The 23,880-nt window shown below is 44.8% G+C and overlaps 1 protein-coding gene and 1 pseudogene across 1 annotated transcript in view; both read right to left on the bottom strand.

Moving 5' to 3' along the window:
• The window catches only part of LOC147730517 (aurora kinase B-B pseudogene), a 40,875-nt pseudogene extending 19,213 nt beyond the window's left edge, over positions 1 to 21,662 (bottom strand).
• CCNYL1 (cyclin Y like 1) overlaps positions 1 to 23,880 on the bottom strand; it is a 409,830-nt gene that overhangs the window by 148,498 nt on the left and 237,452 nt on the right. The window lies entirely within an intron of this gene.

Raw genomic sequence — 23,880 nt, 5'->3', positions numbered from 1 at the left:
CTGGGGAGGTAGTGCTGCCGTCAGCCAATGGCCGACGGCAGCAAGGAAGGGGTTAAGCAGAGTACCATGTGCCAAACAAAACGGTAAATATTTTGAAAATTTAGGGGAAAATAATTTTGTTCTCGGGAAAGAAGAAAAAATAGTGTCACTGTCTTTTTGGAGTTATGTTTATCAAAACTGAAGGCCGAATTCAGAGTTCAGGGAACGCTGTGAGCTCGTTTTTCTTCAAATATTATTCTCGTTGTTAGGGGAGAACATTACTTCTGATAGGCCGGTGAAAAATTTGTCTACAACAGTAGGTGAAAGTTGGGCCAACTCCGAAAAGGTGGGAATAGTGCAAATGTGCGATGCATTGCCATTATCGATGTCAGGATCAGCAATGTTCACAGAAGGTTGTACCTTTGTGGTGCCGCTTTCATCTCGTACCCTTTCGCCACTTAATCGTAATGGTGAAGTCTCAACGAAGGCCGTCTTCAGAATAGGTAGCCGCTGGGGACAACACGTTGCATGAGTCGTAACAGGACGAAGCAAAGCGTCGATATCCATTGGTACTGCTGATGGTAGTGTAAGACAAACGTCCAACACGCATTCTTCTCCGCATAGCAGACATCGAAGCACAGGTAAGATGCAATTTTGCCAAATTGGTCTGAATGAAGGAAACCAGGTAGTATTCAGATCTCTCAGCCGGGCCAATCCGAGGACTTTAGTGATACGGTTTCGATATCGTATTGCTAGGATCGTTTCTTCCATCGTTGCCAGAGGTTTGTCTGTTACTTGGCTTGCCATATCTGAGCAGGAGGAACAAAAATAAAATTCCTGCTACAAATCCCAAAATAAGAGGCAGGCCGCCGAAGAGCGAATGCACAAAATTCGGGACGATGCCAAGAACTGCTTCGAAGGGTGTTAGTAGTCCCGAAAAAATTGTCTTAAATACATGTGCGATGCCACTGGTATCTGACATATTTAAGATTTGGCTTCACATTTCTACGGAATGCACCGGACAATGTCGATAATAGGGTATGTATCTCTGCCGTTGTCCTTGCAACTTGCAGGTCATATGTCACTTTGGACGAGGTTAAAGGCACAGTTGTCAGTAAAAGAATAGACTTCATTCTGCTTAAAGTATCAATTCGAATAGAAGAGATATTCACATAAGGTCATATTGCCGCCTCCATGTCTGGATTGCAGTTTGGATACAATACTTGCATACAGCAAATGATCCTGGCCGTCACAGTTACGAGATAGGCTTTTCATGGCACCATGCCACAGCAGCGGTGATCACTTATTAAAACGTAGCTATTGTTGGAAAGCTGTCTGAACAATGGTTCTATCTGTGTAGTAGGGGTGCCCTGAAGATGACATGAAAGGTGGTTTGAAGAACCTTCACAGGCCCCATGCAAGTTAATACCTTGGCACAGGAGTGTACCGCTTAGTGATTTTTACAATCATTACCACTAAGAAATACCTCTTTTTTTTCCCTCACTGTAACATTTGTGTGTATAAGTTAAATTCCAGGTCGATTTGATGTATCCTTTACCCAACCTTTCATACAGGCCTGCTGGTATATATTTTTGGCAGTATTGAAACTGAAAAGTTGTTATCAGGATTGTAATGGTCCCATGTATTATCCATTCAATGACCGGTCTTTCTGACATTGTCAATGGTAATCTCTCAAGTTTTTCAATGCTCAGTATCGTATAGTCTGTTCCTTTCTGTGCCAAACTGATTTGTTTATCAGTAAGGTTAAAGATAGAAAACAATGACGTTGTGTTGATTAAATGCCATGGCACATAGCCTGAACGCAGGTTTTGCAACGTCCAACCTAGCTGTACAATAGAACGTAATTGGGACTGGCCATGTTGTAACATTAGCATGTCCTGCTCTATTATATCAATAGCAGATGATACAATGCTGTCCAGTGAATAGATTCTGGAGGACAGAGTAGTTAAACCATTGTCCACTACAGAAAATGTTTTCTCCAAATTGATACGGTCAATTTCCCGTATTTTTTCTGCAGTTTCAATTTGTTTCAATTTCCAAGCTTCGTTGTAAGCTGCGTATATACCGGCGTATATGAAACGTTTTTGACGCAGTTTGCAAGGTCCCATTATGAAATCTCGCAAGTCAGCACCTTCTTTAAGTAAAGTTAAGTGTTGCTTTATTTCGGGAAGTGTGGATTTCTGTAGCCAGTCTAGGCATAGTTTTCCTACACTATATGTTGTTACTATCCCTGGATGTTGTCTCGGAGTATCTAGGGTCTGGCCTGTTCTGTTTGTACCCCTGTATTTTGTTCAGGAATCTATTCTGACAGTTATTCGTGTCTATGGGCCAGATCAACCATTTTTTCCAATCAGGATTTGTTCTGTTTTGATTTAAAATATAGGACACGTCTAACCCCTCATCTGTAGTGGTGTTTCTATCAGGCATAGGTTTTGGTATAGACGGGTTATTTAAATCTTTTATCTTAGCTAAGCCAAGACAAGTTGTTTGCTGAATTGCGTCATTCAGGAACATAATTTGTTCTGGGATCATGCAGGCTCTGAATAATGCTTCTTGACCCTGTACTTGCCATTCTTTTGTCCCCCAGATCGTTTTTGTTTCAATGTTTTTCCAAAACTCAAAACCAAATGTTGACATTTTGTCATAAAAATTTTCAGAATAAATCAATTTAGTGTTTTTCAGCATGTTTTTCATTCCGGTCTTATTTAACATCTTGAAATAAAACATTTCTGGATCAGTATGATTAAAGCCTGAAAAGTATGGGAATTTTTCATAAAACGTTTTCGAACTGCCTATTGGCGGTGTTGGACAATGTCTCCACTGATAACAAGTAAAAACATTTCTAGGATCCGCAGATTTATGCAGATAATGATGACCATAGTGGTTATAATAGTACATCTCTTCATAATTCGATGAGCCCTGTAAATAATCATGTTCTGTAAATTTTGCAGAAATTTCAAATCCGACATCATATTATTAATGTTTTCAAAGTCCCAATCATCAGAGAAAGAACTCTGTGTCACAAAGTCACTTAATGAAATCTTGAATTGGTGTGGATACGTCAAGAGCTCTACCGGGCCATAGATTTCATAGTCAGTTCTGTCCCATGCTATATCACCAGGTATAGGCTTTGCTGTGATGTTCACTGATAGTTCTCTTTTCTCTATGTGAGAGGATCTGTGTGGTTTCAGGACCAAGTTGATGTTCTGACTTGCTGTGTCCATTGTACCCAAAATCAAAACTAGGATTAGCCAAAGTAGAAGGATAAGTACACCTAACACAATCCATAGTTCAATCCAAGGGGAACTCAGATATGTTTCTTTGAGTTGATGAAAAATTTCTTTAATTTTCATTTTGAAAGTTTTTGTTGGTGGCTTGTTTCCATGTTCACTCGGATCATCGGAAAAATCATCAAAGTTGATAAAGTAGCCAGATGCAGTTCTGTCAATTGGTGGGATTGTTTAAGGATTTTCATTAATCTTTGCATTCTCTTTAGTTACATTTGTATAGTCCGAGGCTACATCGTTGTAGACTGGTGTTTCTTGAACTGTTGCAATTTGGGTTTCAAGAGGCACAAGTTCCATGGCTTTGTTGCATAGTTCTATTTTATTCACTGATGGTTTATCGAAAGTGATTAGTCTTTCAGTTTGAACCTCTTGTATTGTAGCAAGATTTGGTCTTCTGCTATTTCTTGGGAGTCCACTGGGCCTACTACTTATCAGCCACATGATTGTGGTTTCACCAGGTCGATGGAAACAACTTTGTTTTCCTTTTTACCAGCAAGTGGCGGTAGTACTACTGATCTTGTTCCGCTGACAGCTAAAAAAGGTACTGCTTTTCTGTAAGAAGGCCCAAATTCCTTCTTCACCGCGATCTTTTCTCTGACCAGACCCCCCATCTTTGGAATCCAGACAGGTCTTGCTGGGACAGGTGGTCCTTCAGTAGTTGTTGGCTTAGACTTTGTTACTTAGACTCTTTCTTGTTTCATTCAAGTCCTGTAAAACAGCCAAGCGATCTTTGATATCAAAGGTTTTTTTCTTCTACCACTGAAGTATGACTATCTCAGTCCTGGATTCTCATTCTAGTACCGAACAATAGTTCATATGGAGTGAAACCCTTTAGAGAATTTCTTGGCAGATTGTTAAGACTACGTTGGACACTTATTAGATGTTTGACCCACCCATCACCCGAACATAATACCCTCGTCGTTATAGATTGCTTTATGTCACGTTTTTTCTTTCCACAACCGCATTTCCCTCAGGATGGAAGGGAGAAGAGTACCGCAATGCAATACCCATGCTGCTCATGGCCTCTTTGTAAGCTCAAGAGCTAAACGCAGGACCCTGATCAGAATGTAGCATGCCAATTGCGTATGTGCCGATAAAGACTCGCAAATCTTTTATAACCGTTCTGGCGTCAGCCGAGCGCTGGGGTCACATCTTCAGTGAATTAAGTCTTAATTATGGGACCGCATTTGTCCGGTCGGACGTCTGCGCATAGATAGCCTGATGCTGTCTAATAGTGGTGTCTGGGCTGGTGTCTGGTCCACAACTGCGATCTCTATTGCAGTCCTCACAATTCATTACAAAATTGTAAATTTCTTCGCTCATCCCCGGCCACCAGTATTGTGATTATAATTCTATCAGAGATTTCAGGATGTCTTGGTGCCTCCGACTCAATCCCATGTGTGCTTCTTGTATCAAGAAGATTCTACGGTTCGTGTTTGGAATTACTCTATCCCCCACTCCAGGGATTCGAGCAAACGGAACGGAGTTCGCATCAATTATGTATGTATTATTGAGTGGATAGTTGAGAGGTAATGCCGCATAGTCTCCTTTTAATGAGGCTTTTACTGCCAGCATGGTTTCTCCATCTATTTATTTTTCTGAACGCTTTTTAGTGGCTATGGATGCCGGTTGACCAGCCGCCGCTGTGGCTCTATCAGCCAATGAATTCCCTGCAGCGTGAACGCCATCACGTCGATGACTCAGTGTATGTATCACATGAGTCTTTTGTAGTTCTTTCTGTAAAAGAACTACTTGTTCCCAAGCTTTTTATGGTTTATTGGGGCACCTGTCATCTTTGTAACCGTTTAGAATCCAAGTCTGCAGGTTCTTATTGTAAGATTGTACGCAGTAATGAGAATCGCACACTATTAGTGTGGGGAATTCGTGATCGCCATTTTCAAGCGCCATCTTTAGGGTTCTTATTTCAGCTCACTGAGCTGTACAGTTTCTGAATGATTCTGTTTTAGTGACCAGTGGTCTGAATTTACCTAAGCGCCAACAACTAACAATCGCGCACGCATTGTTGTAAATTTGCTTTTCCACAACAAAATGTTGTGCAAATCTGTCTGTGTAGATTACACAGGTGTACTGTTCTAGAGGCAGGATTTCGACTGGCAGAGGACATTCATATTCGTATTCCATTTTTTTCTAATGTTTTCATTTTCGGATCAAAATAGTGTTTCACGTCTTCTGCAGCAAGAGAATTTTCCCATTGTATCCATTTTGGATCTAATGCCACAGTTTTTAGATTGCGTGGACTTCTCAATGCCTCAATGGCTGATTCTGCTGTAAAAACAGTTATTTCCCTTGCCTTGGGCTAGGGCTCTTTCTCTTGCTACAGAAGTTTTAACCGCTAGCAGAATTCTTTCTGTAGAACTGAATTTCATTTCAGCTTGTGTGTACAAATGTGATTTGTAAGCTATGGGTACCGTTTCTCCCTCATTAGAGGTCAGGTATGTGAATCCGCATCTTCCTGGGATGACTCGGATTACCAGATTGCGTTCGTTTGCGCGTGTTTGCAGTTTTGTTTTAGTTAACATGTCTGTCTGTAATGATCTCAAAATTTCTGTGTTCTTGAGTCCAACTATTTGGTTTGAAATCGGGTTTTATTAATTCGTAGAGCGGTTTAACCCTCTCTGCATAATTTAGAATGTATGTTCTTTCAAAATTCAGGAAACCTAGTGTTGATTGTAAATTCTTCAGCATTTTAGGTGCTTGGAGTACTGCACATTTCTCTCAGAAATTGTCTGCTAGGCCTTTGCCTTCACTTGATAATTCATATCCTAAAATAGGACAGTTAGATGGGCTATTCTTGACTTTTTAAAGTTGAATTTGTAACCTTCGGATGCGAACCCAAGTATTATGGTGTTCACTCTTTTCAAGTGAGTCTCCAGGTCATTGTCTGTAAGATAGAGGTCATTGACATAGGATAATGCCTCATCATCATACATTTGTAGTAATTCTGTTACCCTTGCTGAGAATAATCCTGGGTTATTCTTGAATCCCTGTGGGAGTCGGCAAAATTGTGTTTGCGACCCCATTATTGAGAAAGCGGTCAAATACCTGCTTTCAGGTGCAATGTTTTAACAGAAGAATCCATTAGAGATATCTAATGTCGTTTTATATTTTTTGCGCACAATGTTATTCATTAGTGCTGCACTGTGTGAGTTTTGGACTGCAAAAGTTTTACAGCATGAGTTTAGATGTCTGTAGTCCAAAACTAGACGATATGAAGCGTCTGGCTTGGAGACAGGAAACAAAGAATTGTTCATTTGTGAGGTGCATGTTTCAATCACCCCTTGATATTCAAGTTGATCTAAGATCTCCCTGACTTGCTTTTTAGCTTCTTGTTTAACTGGGTACTGCCTCTGAGCAGTAAGTTGATTTTTTAATTGGATTTTGTGGTGAGGATAATCCTCATCCCATACAACATGATTTTTATATAAGGCCACCACCCATTTTCTTGCAAATGTGTATTTTTTATGAATTGGGATAGGATTTGAGAAGGCAGGCATAATCATTTCTTCGCCATGAGGGCACTCCCTGATAAACTCTGGTGGTCAGTCTTTCTCAGCTAACAGACCCTTTAATTTTCCTAGTTTTATCTCCCTCTATACGTAATGTTATTTCATATAGTTTATGGGGAACGCTAACTCGTGTGTCTGCAGTTTCCACCTGAATGTATTCATTCGTGTCCACAGTCTCCAGAAGATTCATCAGGATCTTGCGGGCTATGGTCACTTCTGCTGCGCTGTCTAGCATTGTCTGGGCCCACTCTCCGTTTTTCAGTTGTGTCCTCAGGATTCTCGGCATGTTTAATTTTAATACTTGCTACCTTCTTTTTGGGAAATTGTGATATTTTACTTTGATGAGCATGTTCTTTGTCTTTGGACTTGACATGCTCTTCCTTGTGTTCTGACCGTCCTCTTCTTTCAGATTTCTGTGTGGAAGTCTGAAAAGACCGAGAGAGACATGTAGCAATATCTTGATATCTGTCAGGTTTTCTTAATTTATCCCTATCTCTAAGATTATATCTTTTTTCAGAGGGCTCCCTTTGGGGAGACTTGTCCCCTCCGCCTGGAGACTTATTTCTCCGTTGGGGAGACCTCCCTCTGGACTGAAACGTTTTTTTTCTGGGAGTGGTTTGTTTATTACCCTCCCATTTCTTCTTTTGAGCATTGATGTTTTAATAAAGGTTTTTTCAGGGTTTTCAATTAGTTGGGGTTTTACTGGTTTACCACCCAAACTATCTCTGCCTAATTCTTCATAGCATTTTTCAATTGTTTTAGCAAGCTCAAAAGGTTGGTTTGCTATATCTGTGTCCTTAAATTTTTGGCGGATTGCCACACATGCTGCTTCTCCTTTTATGTTGGCTAATAATATAGTCGAGACCTGCTTGAAGTCTTTCTGTAATTTCATACCCAGAGTTAAAGCAGGTTCTGGACCGTATTCGTTTTGAATCGGTCTTAGTACATCTGGTATAACCACCATAGACGGAACACCATGTGTTTTTGTGTAGATAGAAGCAAAGACTGTGCCCCAAGTGTCACAGTTCTCCACATGTGGTGCGATCCCCATTGGGAGACAGATAGTCAGAATTCTGGGTTTTTCGTGAGGGGTAGTATCAGGAAATTCAAGTCTAGTCATTCAAGGAACTACTAGACAACAACGCACACAACAGCAAGGAACCCTTCAGCATCGTCAAATAGCTCTCCAACCCCAGCGCCGCAAACAACGACATCACTCCCTCACAAGACCTCTGCGACTCACTCGCCTCGTTCTTCCACAGCAAGATCGCCGACATACACAACAGCTTCGGCGCCCAGACCACGCACCCAACCACCGAACCAACGCCCCCCACCACCACCCTCCGCGCCTGGACCCTGATAAGCACCGAAGACACCATCCACACAAACACCATCCACTCCGGATCTTGACCCATGCCCCCACCACGTCTTCAACAAGGCCGACTCCGTCATCGCACCCCAACTCCGGGACATCATCAACTGCTCCTTCGACACCGCAACCTTCCCGGAGAGATGGAAGCATGCCGAACTCTGCGCCCTCCTGAAGAAACCATCAGCAGACCCCACCGACCTCAAGAACTACCGCCTCATCTCGCTCCTCCCTTTTCCGGACAGTCATCGAGAAGACTGTCAACAGACAGCTTGCCGCCTTCCTCGAGACAAACGGATCCCTCGACCACTCGCAGTCCGGCTTCCGGGCCAACCACAGCACCGAGACCCCCCTCATCGCAGCCACTGACGACATCCGCGCCCTGCTCGACAACGGGGAAACAGCGGCCCTCATCCACCTGGACCTCTCCGCAGCGTTCGACACTGTCTGCCACTGCACCCTAGTGCAGCGTCTCAGCAACATCGGAATCCAAGAGAAGGCACTACAGTGGATCCTCTCATTCCTCGCCGGAAGAACCCAGAGAGTCCGACTCCCCCCATTCAGATCCGAGGCCACCGAAGTCATCTGCGGCGTACCACAAGGATCATCACTCAGCCCCACCCTCTTCAACATCTACATGAGCCCCCTCGCAGCCATCGCACGCCAACACAACATCTCCTACGCCGACGACACCCAGCTGATCCTCTCCCTCACCAACGACCCAGCCACCGCCAGGACCAACCTACACAAAGGGATGAAAGACCTAGCCGAGTGGATGTCGAACAGCCGCCTGAAACTGAACTCAGACAAGATGGAAGTCCTCATCCTTGGATCATCACCCTCTGTCTGAGACGACTCCTGGTGGCCCCCTGCCCTGGGCAGCGCACTCAAACCTACGGACCACGCACGCAACTTGGGCTTCATCCTGGACTCCTCCCTCTCGATGACCAGACAAGTCAACGCCGTCTCATCATCATGTTTCAACATCCTACGCATGCTCCGAAAGATCTTCCGTTGGATCCCCACCGAAACCAGGAAGACGGTCACCCAAGCACTCGTCACCAGCCGACTGGACTACGGAAACACCCTCTACACCGGAACCACAGCCAAAATACAGAAAAGACTCCAACGCATCCAGAACGCCTCCGCACAACTCATCCTGGACATCCCCCGACACAGCCACATCTCCGGACACCTGAGAGACCTGCACTGGCTCCCCGTCAACAAGAGAATCACGTTCCGACTCCTTACCCACGCTCACAAGGCCCTCACAACCTGGGCCCCAGGTACCTCAACAACCGCCTGACCTTCGACATCCCCACTCGCCAGCTACGATCGACCGGCCACGCCATCGCCGCCGTTCCACGCATCCGAAGAGCCACCATGGGAGGAAGATCCTTCTCGTACCTGGCAGCCAAGACCTGGAACTCCCTCCCCATTCACCTCTGCCTGACCCAAGACCACCTCTCCTTCAGGAAGCAACTCAAGACCTGGTTGTTCGAGCAGTAGCGGACTCCCCTCCCAAGCGCCTTGAGACCCTCCAGGTGAGTAGCGCGCTATACAAATTTCGTGATTAATTGATTGAAATACTGCCTCTATCTGGGTGATTTTTTGAGCTAACCAAAAGGGAATTTGTTCCCATTTTACGGGTGTTTTTCCAAGACATGATTGAATATTCTGCGGTGTAATTTTATTTGTATTCCCCTGATGAGGGGTGTTTTGAGGAATTTTAATTGCAGGTTGGACTGTTGAAGTCCGCATGGCATATTGGACCGATTGTATATGAATTTTAATTAATTGATTTAGTTGAACCAAAAGCTCTTCGTCTGACATTCCTTCAATGTCCGGGTGTGGTGTGTAGCTGGCTAGAACCGGCCACGTGGCTCCTGGTCTACCTAGTGGACTGAGCCTGGTGATGTGATTTTGATGTTTTAGGGCGCCATTAAATAAGAGCAGGTGCTCTTGGTATGTTAGTGGAATTTCAATTTCCTCGAAAGGAGAGCATTCATCTGGAGATTCCGCTACTTTATGGTAGTGGAATTCACGTGTCACTGTGTGCGCTGCTGGAAACTTCATACAGGAATAGAATACCTCTGTCTGCCGATACTCTTGTGCCCCCACCACAAATACAACTGTACCACCTCTTGGTGTTACCCCATTTTCTATATGTTTTATAGTTATGGTTTTTCTTATGTTGACCAGGATGAGTACTGCAACCGGTACTGTATTTTGGATGACTGTCTCTTCCGCTAGGAGTTGAGCTGCTAGTCTAACTCTTTCCCTCTCATCCTCACTGTCTGACATTTTTACTGACAGAAAAGTTTTGTTGCAGAGCAAGTTTTGAGGAAACAAAGATTAGGTGCACAATATTTTGTAACACTGTATCCTTCAACGTGGACTATACCGTAAACTAATACATAGGATTCTCATCCTACTAAGTTTCAGCGGATATTAACCTTTTACCCACTCCAGACGTCTATTGGAGTTTTTACGAGAGAAAGGGGTCTGTGTAAAAAGCACGACTGAGTTACTCTAGTATCTTGCGTTAGATTATCGCCTTACCAAACGTTGGGCGCCATGTAGTGTAGTTCCTATATTCCTAATAGGCTCTGCGCATTGGAATTACAAACAGCAGTGTCGACGTAGGACTGAGGTCATCTAGGTCTTTACTGACTATGTTAGACTTAATTCGTTTTTGCCAGCTAGCTCAGAGGTCACTAGAAACGTTCTCGAATGAATAGGGAGGGGTTAACTTCCCTGATTTAGACAAGAAGAGATTAGCTTCTGACAACCATTCAACATGACAACTTGGCTCCCCCAGAATAAGGAGTGTATCTCCAGAGTCGTGTGAAAACAATAGACAGCTATTTCACTCGGTCAATCGTGCATGCTTAGTTCCACCAGAGTGCAGAGAAATAGAAAGACGGGCGTTTTCAATAAAAAGGTGTTATTTTATTGAGCAGTCTTCTTTCTCATACAAGAGAAATGAATTGCCACAATTGCAATACTTATCATGAAGTAAAGTGCATACAGTAAAAGGAGTATTATAAAATACTGTAAAAGCATTGATATGGTTTCTTAGCCATATGATACTTTAAAACGGATAAAATATTTACATACATAAAAACATTAACGAACGCAACTGGTGCTTCTAAGATACGCCTAAGATGTACCTGACCTAAGCCTAATACGTGGGAAGGAGAAAGTAAGTTGCAGTTTTAAGTTAAGTCGGGTTTTTTTGCCAAGAATCTGAATCAAGAATTCTCTCTAAGGTTTGAGTCAGCTCCGTACCTTGGTTATAGAATGAAGGAGGTCTAGTATCTCGTTTCTCAGGACTCTATCTTCTAGCAACCCGCGAGGGTGACTGGAAACACCGGAGCTGGATTTCTCGGTGTGAGAAAAGGCAGCGTCTCCAGTGTGTCAAAGGGGAGGGGCGGCTTCCTTCGGCTCTCGCATCAGCTGGGCTTTGGATAAGTAGATAGCCGCTCTGCTCCACACCACCGCGTGTTTGCTTAAGGCAAGTGTTGGTATATTTATACCTGGAAGGAGCCGTGTTTGACGTAAGGTTGGACATAAGACGTCAATAAAAAATATCACTAAGAACTGACTGTTCCTTTAGTGCTCGCAGGAGTTCAATGACAAATCAAAACAAAGACATGGGGAATTCCCAGGTTACTGAAGGTTTGGTGTGTCGTTGAAAGAACTCGTTGTGCTCTCTAGGAATCTAAGGAAGTAGCCTTGCCGTATTTGGGCTGCGTGGGCTATGGCTGTATATGGGTAAGATTCGTATGCCTTCATTCAGACATGATTTATCATAACTGCATTAGGGCATGAATCAGGAATATTTAATTAGGGTCCTAGATACATTCACAACACTATTAGCGACCAAGATGCAGTCACTTCCCCCATCCAAAAGACATTGTAAGCCCAATCCCAAGGTTATCCTAGGACACTTGCCGGCACTAATACACCAGGATCCCTCTGAGCTGGATAGCTCGAAATCTATAGCTAATAGCAAACAGGGAAAAGATACTAAGCCTAAACATAAAGATAAAGGTACGGCAAAAAGAAGTAAAAGTAGGGCCAATGGAACCGCCATAAGTGAAAATAATAGAATATTAAGCCTAATAACCGACCAAACTAAATACATTAAACAATCTATTGGGGCCATAGAGACAAGATTAATTAAGATAGAATCGGGATTAGAAAAAAACAGTTGGTAATCAAAATAGATGTCTTACAGTGGAATGCAAAGCTATTAAAAAAGCAGAAGGTAGCGCTGGTAAAGCATCTAAACCCCATAGCCTGATTATGGCAGTTAATTCTACTCCTTCTGGCGATGAGCTGAATAGGGGCGCCAAGATAAAAAAAGTTGCAGAATATAGAAAGCCTCATGAAATTTCGTCTACCAGAGGTCTGGCTAAGGGGTTAGAACCTGTAGAGAAAGAAAATGCTAGGGCTGAAAAACAACAGAGTGGCTTGAAATCAAGGGAAGTGTGTCCCAATATATGATCACGCAATGATACTTATGAACCTTCGTCAAAACATCCTATCTTGAATCTACCTCCTGCCGTTACCATATACAGTTGTGTTGGCAAATGTCCACCCGTCTCCAGAGGAGAAAAGGAAACGTGGTATACTTTGAGGAATAGGGCAATCCATTCCCTGGGGACCAGAACAAGGCTAGTACCAGAGATGTTTTCAGCCTTTAAGATGATTAGACATGTGCCATGGGCGGGGACCACTAGAAAATCCTATTGAGGTTATTGCTTGTTCAAGAACTTTTCCGCAGAATAGGTGACAACAACATCGACACGGGAAAAGGCATAAAAAGCCTTTAAGCCCCTGATTTACTTTTATCAGTCAAACTCTCTAAATCAAAACAAGGGTTTGTATTCCCCTTTACAGCTCTTTAATAAAATGACTCGCAACGTAGAGGTGGTAAATAGATTTAGACCGCTCCAGTCCCTAGATGAGAACGATTGATTCCAGGATAATGCTGACAATAATATCTGTGCAGATAGTGGCGAACATTGCAATCTCCAGGAAAAGACGTTATCGACTCTTGCTGGTGAGCTTAACCCAGCCCAAAGTGAGATAATGGTTACAGGGGAAGCGACAGTGGAATCCCCAGCAGTAGGAATTGGTGATGCAAGTAGATGCAATGCTGTAGAAGGGGCTGTGATGCTTGGACAGGTTCAGATTGATCATGTAGTTGATATTTCAAACGTACCTGCCACAGGGAGAATTAGAACCCTTTTCTGGAATATTGCCGGCCTGCAATCAAAAGTAAATAATACCATCCGGGCCGACTTTATATATAGTTTTGATATTTTGTGTATCCAGGAGACAGTGCTTTTGGATAAAATAGATATAGATGGATATAAGACTTTTCACACGCCATCTGAACAGTCAGTACATGGGAGACAAAGGTGGGATCTGCGTATATATTTCAAATATGTAAGGTGTAAAAAGAAAATCGAAATGAAAAACTACAATATATTATCAAATTGTGGCCATCCTTTTGAATTTAAATGTAGCAGCGCGGGTAATTAATTTTAATAACAACATTGAAAGGGGACACATGGGTGACATTCTAAATTCAGTCAGCGATGATTTAAGTGAAACAAAGGTCCCACATGGTGTTGATATGATTACCCTTTGTGGTGGTGATTTTAACACTAGTACTTGTTCACATGCTGAATGTGGGCGGTGTGGTGTACACGAGAAAGAAAAAGAACCTATGTTACATTTTGTGCATTCTGAGAGGGGGGAGAAGTTTAATGACTTAATGGCTCTCCACGATCTGGGCTTTGCAAATATGTTGTGCTCCCCACCTGTCAATTTCACTCATGCATTTATTGGCAGGGGATTTGAATCATTAATTGATTTTATAATTGTGCCCAATCGCTATGCAACATGGATTGACAGCTTTAAAACCCACTCTAATGTTTTGAGCTACCATTTACCCATGAGCATTGATATAGTTATTCCTAAACAAGTTTATCATCGTAAAAAAATACTATAGCATTGATGCAAAACATTGCCCTAGCTCGCACAAATGTGTTTTCCCTGCGATGGGGCAAGATAAACCCTGAGGAGGTCAATAAAAGCATAGTTGTTAATACTTATGAACATATAGTAGCAGGCTTACAAGACAGAATAGATTATGATGATACTTTGAGGGCCTTTTCCTGTATTACGCTAGAGATACAAAACTTTCTAAGAGCCCAAAACAAGGTTCCCCTGGCTCGGATTAATGGTTGGTTCGACTCAAAATGCACCAAAGCTTATACCCAATTGAAAGAAGCATTACATAAGACAGAGAGAAATCAAGAAGAAATGAATGGGTGTAGGTAGGCATATAATTTAGCCAGAAAAAATAGGAAAAAAGAACTGAAAGACCAGGCATGGGATACGCTCAATGAAGCATCACTGAGGAGGTATTGCACTTCATTGTAGCAGGCAGTTAATGGCCCATTTCTTTCTAGTAATGATGGTGCTACGGTCAAAATTGCAATCGACGAAAAAACATAGATTTACTTTTTTCAAATGTTTACTGTGTTAAGGGGATTGAAGAATTATCTACTGACGTGGAACTAATAGAACAGGGAGGTGCGGCAGGCTTTACCCCTTTTGAGTTATATATATAACACTGGATGAAGTTACAGCAGCAATTAATGCTAGTCAAGGAGGCAAAGCCCGGGGCCAGATGGTATACTGATGGACTTATTTAAATCTATCCCATCACTGTGGTCTCCGCTGCGGACTTAAGTCTAGAGGCGTGCTGCACGAGGGGCTTCATAAAGTCCTGGTCAGAATCGGTGATTATTCTGATTTTTTTACAAGGGGTACATGATAATCCAGCCTGCTACCGACCTATTTTGCTTTTAGATTCTCTAGTTAAGGTAGCAGGCAGGATTGTGTTGAATAGACTACAAAATGGGCTGAAGACAATAATATTTTAAGCACAGTACAATATGTTTCAGACTGGGGTTAGACACTATCGAACAGGTTTTAAATTTCACTATTTTAATGGGAAAGTATACTCAAGCCAAGGAGGGGAAACTGTATGTGGCATTTGTGGACCTTTCGGCCGCATTTTACTGTTTTATACATAATAGACTTCGGGAAATACTTTCAGATCTAAATGTTGACCGACTATTAGTGCAATTTCTTAGACCGATGTATACTGGGGCATCTGCTAAGGTGAGGTATGGTTTGAAGGGTGAATGCACTGCACCTTTCCCAGTGGAGAGAGGAGTGAGGCAGGGATGTGTTCTGGTCCCATTTTTGTTCTCCTTGTATACAAACACCTTAGAGGAGGAACTGGTGGCCAGGACAAGAGATCCTCCACAGTATAAAAACAAGTCTATTTTGTCCCTGCTCTGTGCGGATGACGTAGTGCTTATGGCCAGGCCCAAGATGGGCTTACAGAGTGCTCTTGCGGCATATATTGGTATCATGGATGGTCGGGGGCTAAAACTCAATATTAAGAAAACCTTTGTAATGACATGTGGGAAGGGGAGAAACAAATGAAAAAGTTTGGTATTGGGGAGCGACAGGATAGATGCAACTGATACATTCTCCTACTTGGTTGTTTTATTGGAACACACTGGCTCCTGGCACCCGGCGGTCAAATGTAGGACTCTCCTTTTTAAGAGGTCAATTGAGGCCTTGATTAATTTTGCGAAAAAACTGAGCAAAACACCTCCGGGGATTCTACTTAAGATTTACCAGGCTAAATGTAGAAGTATCGCAAATTATGGGGAAGGAGTCTGGGGTCACCATGCTGTATCCCAATACAAATTGTGGAAAATATATTCTTAAAGTTAATTTTAGCAGTTCCGCAGATCTCTTCAGTTTTTAATTGCCACAATGAACTGTAGATCCCCTATATGTCGGACATGATTAAAATGCAACCCCTGCTATTATGGCATAGAGTCTGGACGTCCGCAAATACAGGGTTGAATAGGGAACTCATTGGAGACGCCATGAGTCTATTCAATGCAAATAAGATCATCTGGCTGAACTATTTCAGAAGATTGTTAAAAGACTTGGATAGACTTAATTATTAAACTCATCCTGATACTATGAGCTCTACTTCCAGGAAGAACTTCAAATTGTTATGCCTGACGCACTTAGAATCCTTAAGAGTTGTAATGAAAATTAAGAAAAGTACTGTAATTCAGCACCAGCTAACCAGGACAACTTTTAGTATACAACCATATTTGGCTTGGTGCACAGGAGGGTACGAAAGAACGAATAGTTTCTTACCTGTCGGTGTAGTTTTGCAGCTTGAAGATCTTTCTGGATTCACTATGCTGTGCATTATTCCGTGGTCTAGTGGGTGGGTCCGAAATCGTAGTCTTTTCTTTGTTTTTTGTTTTTTTTCGTAGCCCAGGTGGGCGTCGACGTCCCACCTTTTTGTGTCCTTCCTGTGACGTCGGCATGCTTCCTGCGGAAGCTCCCACCCTTGGTTGCCATCTTCGGATTCTTTTTTCTTTTCCGTTTGTGTTTTGTTTCCGAATTCTATGGCAATGTTTTTATCTTTTCTCTTTTAGCGCTGTTTTCCTTGAAGTTCTATGAAGTCCTTTAATTATATATATATATATATATATATATTTTTTGTTTGTTTTGTTTACCACCTACTTTCTCCAGCCTCATCTTTCTGGCAGAGGTGGGTGGGTTCGCTAGTGAATCCAGAAAGATCTTAAAGCTGCAAAACTACACCGACAGGTAAGAAACTATTCGTTTTGCAGTGGGAATCTTTCTGGATTCACTATGCTGTGCATAGACTTCGTAGCGGTTTGTTTCTATTGTGGCGGCTGGGTGGAAGATGAGCTTGTGTTCTTGAATATGTGCTGGAGCACTTTCTGTCCCACTTGTGCTTCTTTGTTCATTTGTATGTCCACACAGAAGTGTTTCGTAAACGTGTGCACAGAAGCCCATGTTGCCGCCAGGCATTTGTCCTGAATGGGAGTATTTGCCAAGAAGGCTATTGTAGCTCCCTTCTTTCTTGTTGAATGGGCCCTTGGCCCCTCTACTAGTTCTTGTCCAGCTTGTTTGTGGAAGAATTTTATAGTTTGCGCGATCCATCGTGCAATTGTCCCTTTAGTAACAGCTTTTCCCATGAAACTTTCAGCAAAGGAGACAAAAAAATGTTTTGTTTTCCTGTAATCTTTAGTTCTCTCTATGTAATGCATGACTGCACGTCTCGCATCCAGAGTGTGCATTGCCCTTTCTGCTTTTGTTGTTGGTTTCGGAAAGAAACTTGGTATTTGAATCGTTTGGTTGATGTGGAACTTGGACACCACCTTTGGCATAAAGTGTGGGTCTGTTCTCATAACCACCCTATCGTTGTGAATTTGTATGTAGGGTTCCTGTAGTGTTAACGCCTGCAGCTCGCTTACTCTGCGTAGCGAGGCGATTGCCACTAGGAATGCTGTTTTTAACGTTAGCATCTGTAGTGAGGCTTTATGCATTGGTTCGAAAGGTGCCTTCATGAGTTCTGTCAGCACTACATTGAGGTTCCATGCCGGTGCTGGTAACCTTCTAGGTGGTGCGATCCTTTTTGCACTTTCCAAGAAACTTTTTACAATCATAGAAGTAAAAATGCTTTTGCCTGTTTCCCCTCTAGTGTAGGCGACAATGGCTGCTAGGTGTACCCTTAGCGATGATGAGCTCAGGTTTGTCTCGAGCAGGTGTGTGAGGTACTTAAGGACTGTAGAGTCTCTTGTCATCTTGCTGTGCAGACTCTCCTTTTTGCACCATAATGTGAACCTCTTCCATTTGGCCACGTAGCACTTACGTGCGCTTGGTCTTCTTGCCTCTCGAAGTACCCTCAGGGTGCTCTCAGGTAGCTTTAGGTGTGCGAACTCTATATCCTCAGGAGCCAGGCTGCTAGGCTGAGACTTTCCGGCTCTGGATGAAACACCTTTCCGTTTTGCATGGAGAGTAGGTCTTTCCTCCTCCCAAATTTGTGTGGTACACTCTGTCATGTACCATGTTTGTCTGGCCCACTGGGGTGCAACCAGTATGAGGGTCATGCTGCTTGTCCTGCACTTGCTGAGTACCCTGTGAATCAGGGGAATCGGCGGAAAAGCGTAGGCAAATGTCTTTGACCAGCTTATCCAAAGAGCATTCCCCAGGGACCCCTCCCCTGGTTGCCTCGAAGCGAAGTGTTGGCATTTTGCATTCTGGCGTGTTGCAAACAGGTCTATTGACGATGTTCCCCACCTGTCGAACAGTCTCTTTGTTTCTTGAGCATTCAGCTCCCACTCGTGCGAGACGGATGTCTGTCTCCTGAGCCAGTCCGCTTCCACGTTGTCCTTTCCTGGCAGATGTATCGCCAGTAGATCTATTTTCAATGGTATTGCCCATTTCCATATTTCTCGCGCTAGCTCGGACAGTGGTGCTGATTGTGTTCCCCCCTGTTTGTTTATGTAGAACATCGTAGTTGTGTTGTCTTGTGTCAGCACTGTTTGATTGTACAACTTCGTCTGGAAGGCTTTCATAGCTAGGAGAACAGTCTTTAGTTCTAGGTAATTGATGTGTCTTATTGCATCTGCTTGTGTCCACAAGCCCTTCACGCGTAGTTTTTCCATGTGTGCTCCCCATCCCCTTTGGGATGCGTCCGTGGTGATGGTCACGGTTGGTGTTGGTGGTGTTAGAAGTTTCCCTTGTGTTAGTTTTCCTCTGTTCCACCATGATATCTCCTCTTGCACTGCGTGCGTTACAACCACTAGGTCCTCCCAACACCCCGTCGCTTGTGACCATTGGTCCTGCAGCCACTCCTGGAGTGGTCTCATGTGTAGTCGGACATTTGGTATTATGTGGATGCATGAGGCCATCATGCCCATCATCTTGCTCACCGTCCTCACGGTCAGAGCTTGCCCCTTCTGGTAGAGGCGCGTCTCCTTCAACAGTTCCGTCGGTCTCTTCTCGCTGGGGAACACCTTCCCCTGAACGGTGTCGATTTGTGCTCCCAGAAATATCTTGACCTGTTCAGGTTTTATGGAGGATTTCTTCCAGTGAATGGAGAAACCTAGGGCTATTAGTGTGTCTGTCACTCTCTGAGCGTGCGGTTTGCACGTGTTGTATGACTTTGCCTTTATGAGCCAATCGTCTAGGTAAGGGTATACGTGTATCCCCTCCCTGAAGTGCACTGCGACTGCTGCCAGACACTTTGTGAACACCCTTTGAGCTGATTTTAGTCCAAAGGCCAATGCCGTGAATTGATAGTGGTCTGAGTGGATTGAAGATCGTAGCAGATGCTTGTGCCGTCTGTTCATTGGGATGTGTAGGTAGGCATCCTTTAGGTCTATGGTGACCATGAAGTCCCCCGTTTGGATCTGAGGGAGTACTTCTTGCAGGGATGTCATGGGTCTCATTGTTTCGTCTACTTTGGGTACTAGGAAGTACGTAGAGTACACCCCCTTGTTCCTTTCCATGGGAGGTACAGGCTCGATAGCCTCCTTTAGTAGCAGTTCCTCTGCTTCCCTCTGAAGAAGCTCTAGTTACTTCTTTGCTAGTGCTCTTTTCTTTGGTCTTCTGCTTGGTGGTGTTTTTTCTAACTCTATGCAGTACCCGTACTGTATTGTGTTGATGATCCATTTGTCTGTTGTAATTTTTCTCCACTCCTGGAGGAAGAGTTTTAATCTTCCTCCCACTGGTGTTACGTGGTCGCGGTGTTTCGGTGCGTGAGACTCCTGTTTTTTGTTTTTCTGCTCCACCCTTGGAGTTTTTTGTAGGGTGTGCACTGTCAATGTGGCCAAGTCACATGGAGGTGGTTTGCTGACCACCCCTCCTGGTGTTTCCACGTCCACTCGCTCTCCCGCAAAAGGACTGGCCCCTATGTTGATATTGCCATTGCTGTTTTTGATGGCCATGTTGTGTATCGGTATCGCCTTGGTGGGAAAGTTGGAAGGATTGATGCGACGTTCCCGGCTGGTTCCTCACTCTCCCGTGTGGTCTCCTTGAGGGGGTCCCTCTCTTTGCTCCCCTGAATTGCAAGGCCCCCATGGATCTTGCGGTGTCATTATCCTTTTTGAGCTGTGAGAGCTTGTCGTCTACTATTGGACCGAACAGTGTCACCTTTGAACGGAGTGTTCAGGATGTTGTGCTGCACCTCCGGTTTAACGATTTAGAAAAGGGGGTGGTGATGAACAGAGTGTCTGAGTTAAACAGACCACTCTTACCCAGTCCAAAGATCAGGGCTTGATCCATCACCGTTATTTATCTCACTGCCCCATCCCAGCTCAGAACCTGGCTATATGCAAATCAGTCTGTCCCTGGCCCAGTGCATCATGGGAACAGGGCAGACTAAACTACCAAGCCAATTCTTCACCAGAAAGGTTTAAAGCCTGATATTCTGAGCCAGGCTTGTCTTCTTTCCGTGATGCCCAGCATCATAAGCCTGCTGGCCGTGTCTGCCCCGTCCAGTGGTGTTTTTAGGCAAGAGTTTGCCAAGTTCTTCCCTTCCTCTACTAGTTGCGAAGCCCTTTGTTGGTGCTCCTGAGGGAGGTGTTTCACCAATTGCCCCAGTTCCTCCATGATCTGGTAATGGTGTCTGTTGAGTAGTGCATTTGAATTAGCCATGCGCCAATGCATAGCGGCATTCCTTTCGATTTTCCTTCCTGTTATGTCCATCCTTCTGCTCTCTTTATCCGGGATGGACCCGAAGTAGTTGGCACATTGGCCCTTCTTCTTGCTGTTGCCGTGATGATAGAGTCGTACAAAAGGGGGTGGTGATGGACGGAGCATCTGAATTAAACACTCACACCCAGTCAAAAGATCTGGGTTTAATCCCACTTAGCCCACTCTGCCACCCCAGTTCAGACATAGCTATATGCAAATCAGTCTGACCCTGTGCCTCATGGGAACAGTCCAGCCCGAAATGCCAAGCCATTTCTTCCCTGGACCGAAAACAAGCTTCCGAGGACCGGTTTCTGGCATTCCAGCCAAAAGGGCCGCCATAAGTGTGGCAGGGTATGCTCAGACGTAAGTCCCTTGCTCACTTTGCCACTGGATTCAAGCAAGCCGGGCTGAAGACGGCTGGAATGCCAGAAACCGGTCCTCGGAAGATTGTTTTCGTTTCAGGGAAGACATGCTTGGCAGTTCGGGCTGGACTGTTCCCATGAGGCACAGGGTCAGACTGATTTGCATATAGCCATGTCTGAACTGGGGTGGCAGAGTGGGCTAAAGAACGGTGATGGATTAAACCCAGATCTTTTGGCTGGGTGTGAGTGTTTGATTGATTCAAATACTCCGTCCATCACCCCCTTTTGTACCGTGATGATAAGAGTCAGCAGCGACCTTCCCCTGTATGTAGGCTGGGTCCTTTGAGGAGTGCTTGTATTTTTCATCCGTCCTTGGCGTGACGGGTTTACTTGAATTCAAGGCAGGTTCCTTGAATGCCTCTCTTCCTTGCCCCTTGGTGCTTTTGAGCATTGGCAGGTACTGGCTCCTAGTGTGCATTGGAAGTAGTGTCTCTACTAGGAAGTCCCCTTTCGGCAACTCCTCATCGAGCTTGACCCTGAACGCTGGAGCAGCGTTCTTGATGCATTCATTATAGAGCCCAATGTCGTCAGGACCTGGCTGGATATGTGTCCACTCCCGCTTCAGGACTTTCGGCGTCGACGTCCTGCCACTCTACCTCCTCCGAGTATGTTGATTCTTGGTCCACTCTCTGTTCGTCATCTCTCTCCTCCTCGTAATAGGCATCATCATCTTCCTGATATGCCAGCTCTTCCAAGCTCTCCGACGCTTGTTCTACTTCAAAATCTTCCTCTTCGTCTTCGACCACCTGTAACTCTGGTGACTTTGGCCTCGAAGGAATTGTGTAAGATTTCATTTTTTCTTTGAAATCTTTCTTTCGCTGCAGGATGTTCTCCATCTCTGCCTCGAGTCTCCTCTTCTTTTTTTTCCATCTCCGCCGCCTGTTCGGCGTCGAGTGGTTGCGCCGGTCTCTTTGGCGCGCTAGATGGCGTCAAGATGGGTTTCGGCGTCGAGACTGGTTTCGGTGGCGACGCTGTTTTCGGCGTCAGGCTGGTCTTGCGTCTTTCGTCGTCGACTTCGAAGATGTTTTCATAATCGAGCGCTCCTTTTCTTGGAGGCCTTTCGACGACTTTGGTTTGTCGCCGTCCTTCGGCGCCAGGGAGTCCTTCTGAGAGGATCCGCTGGGCCTGGATGTCGCTGCGGACGCCGATGTTTTCGGCGTCGGCACTTTCGGGGTCTTGCCCTCGTTTTTTCGAGTCTTGGGTAGACTGTCGAGGGTCGTTCGGGCCTTTTTGGGGCATCGATTCTCCTACCTTTTCAGTAGTCTTCTTATTATCGGTCTCTGCGACCGTGTAGCCGATGTCTTCTTCGGCGACGTAATCCTCCTCATCGGTCGAGAGTCCCAGGTCTCGAAGGGACGGAGGTTGGCCCTTGCCTTGCATGGCGTAGTTTGCAATCCTTTGCCTCTCTCTCACTCGAAGGGTCTTCGGGGTGAATGCGGAGCAGGCATTGCAGTCTCTGCTTTCGTGGTCGATCGGCAGGCAGAGGTTACAGACTGGGTGTTGGTCCTTCTGCGCGTGCTTATGATGGCAGTTGCGGCAGAATTTGAATGGTGTGTTGTCCATGTCTTGCGTTCAGGGGGTCCCCTGATTGCGCATTCTCCTCTGGACGTCGAAGAATCTCGAAATTTCTCCCTTCTTCGTCGTCCTTTCGATGATGTAGTCTTCTTTCGTCTTCTCCAATGCTTTTTCTCCAAAAACTCGAGTCTTGCTTCTTCTTTTCTCCCAATCTCTGGAGACCTCTCGGGAACGAATGAAGACCCAACGGCGGAAAAAAGAAACTGAAGATGGCGCCCAAGGGTGGGAGCTTCCGAAGGAAGCATGCCGACGTCACAGGAAGGACACCAAAAGGTGGGACGTAGACGCCCACCTGGGCTACGAAAACAAGCATTTACAATGCAATAGGTCACGCATCAATTAAGTTTGAGCTATTGGAATTGCTAAATATTGCAACACCAATTGCAACAAAAGTCTATAAATTGTAGGCCCAAAAAATTTGTATTTATTTTTGTAGCAATTGTGGCATGCTGCGTTTAAATGAATATGTTTAAAAGTAAAGTACGCCTTACTGCGATTGCTACAATAGTTAATTGTGGATGCGTTAACAATTGAAAAGTGCACTGATGGCTGGTGGTGTGTGCGCCTGGTGGAAGCGTTCACTAACGTGTGGTGGTGTGCGTGCCTGCTGGAACCGTGCACTGATGGCTGGTGGTGTGTGTGCCTGGTGGAAGCGTTCACTGACGACTGGTGGAGTGTGCCTGGTGAAAGCGTGCACTGACGGCTGGTGGTGTGTGTGTGCCTGGTGAAAGCGTGCACTGACGGCTGGTGGTGTGTGTGTGTGTGCCTGGTGAAAGCGTGCATTGACGGCTGGTGGTGTGTGTGCGCCTGGGGAAATCGTGCACCGACGGCTCGTGCTGTGTGTGCCTGGTGGAAGGGTGCACTGACGGCTGATGGTGTGTGCGTGCCTGGTGAAAGCGTGCACTGACAGCTGGTGGTGTGTGTGCCTGGTGGAAGCGTGCACTGACAGCTGGTGGTGTGTGCCTGGTGGAAGCGTGGTGTGTGTGCCTGGTGGAAGCGTGCACTGCCGGCTGGTGATGTCTGTGCTTGGTGGAAGCGTGCACCGACGGCTAGTGGTGTGC

Source organism: Lissotriton vulgaris, chromosome 2_1 (assembly GCF_964263255.1).
Source record: "Lissotriton vulgaris chromosome 2_1, aLisVul1.2, whole genome shotgun sequence".
In the NCBI taxonomy this organism is placed as follows: domain Eukaryota; kingdom Metazoa; phylum Chordata; class Amphibia; order Caudata; family Salamandridae; genus Lissotriton; species Lissotriton vulgaris.
Note: the sequence above shows the minus strand (reverse complement) of the source record. Positions and strands in the feature narration are given on the sequence as shown.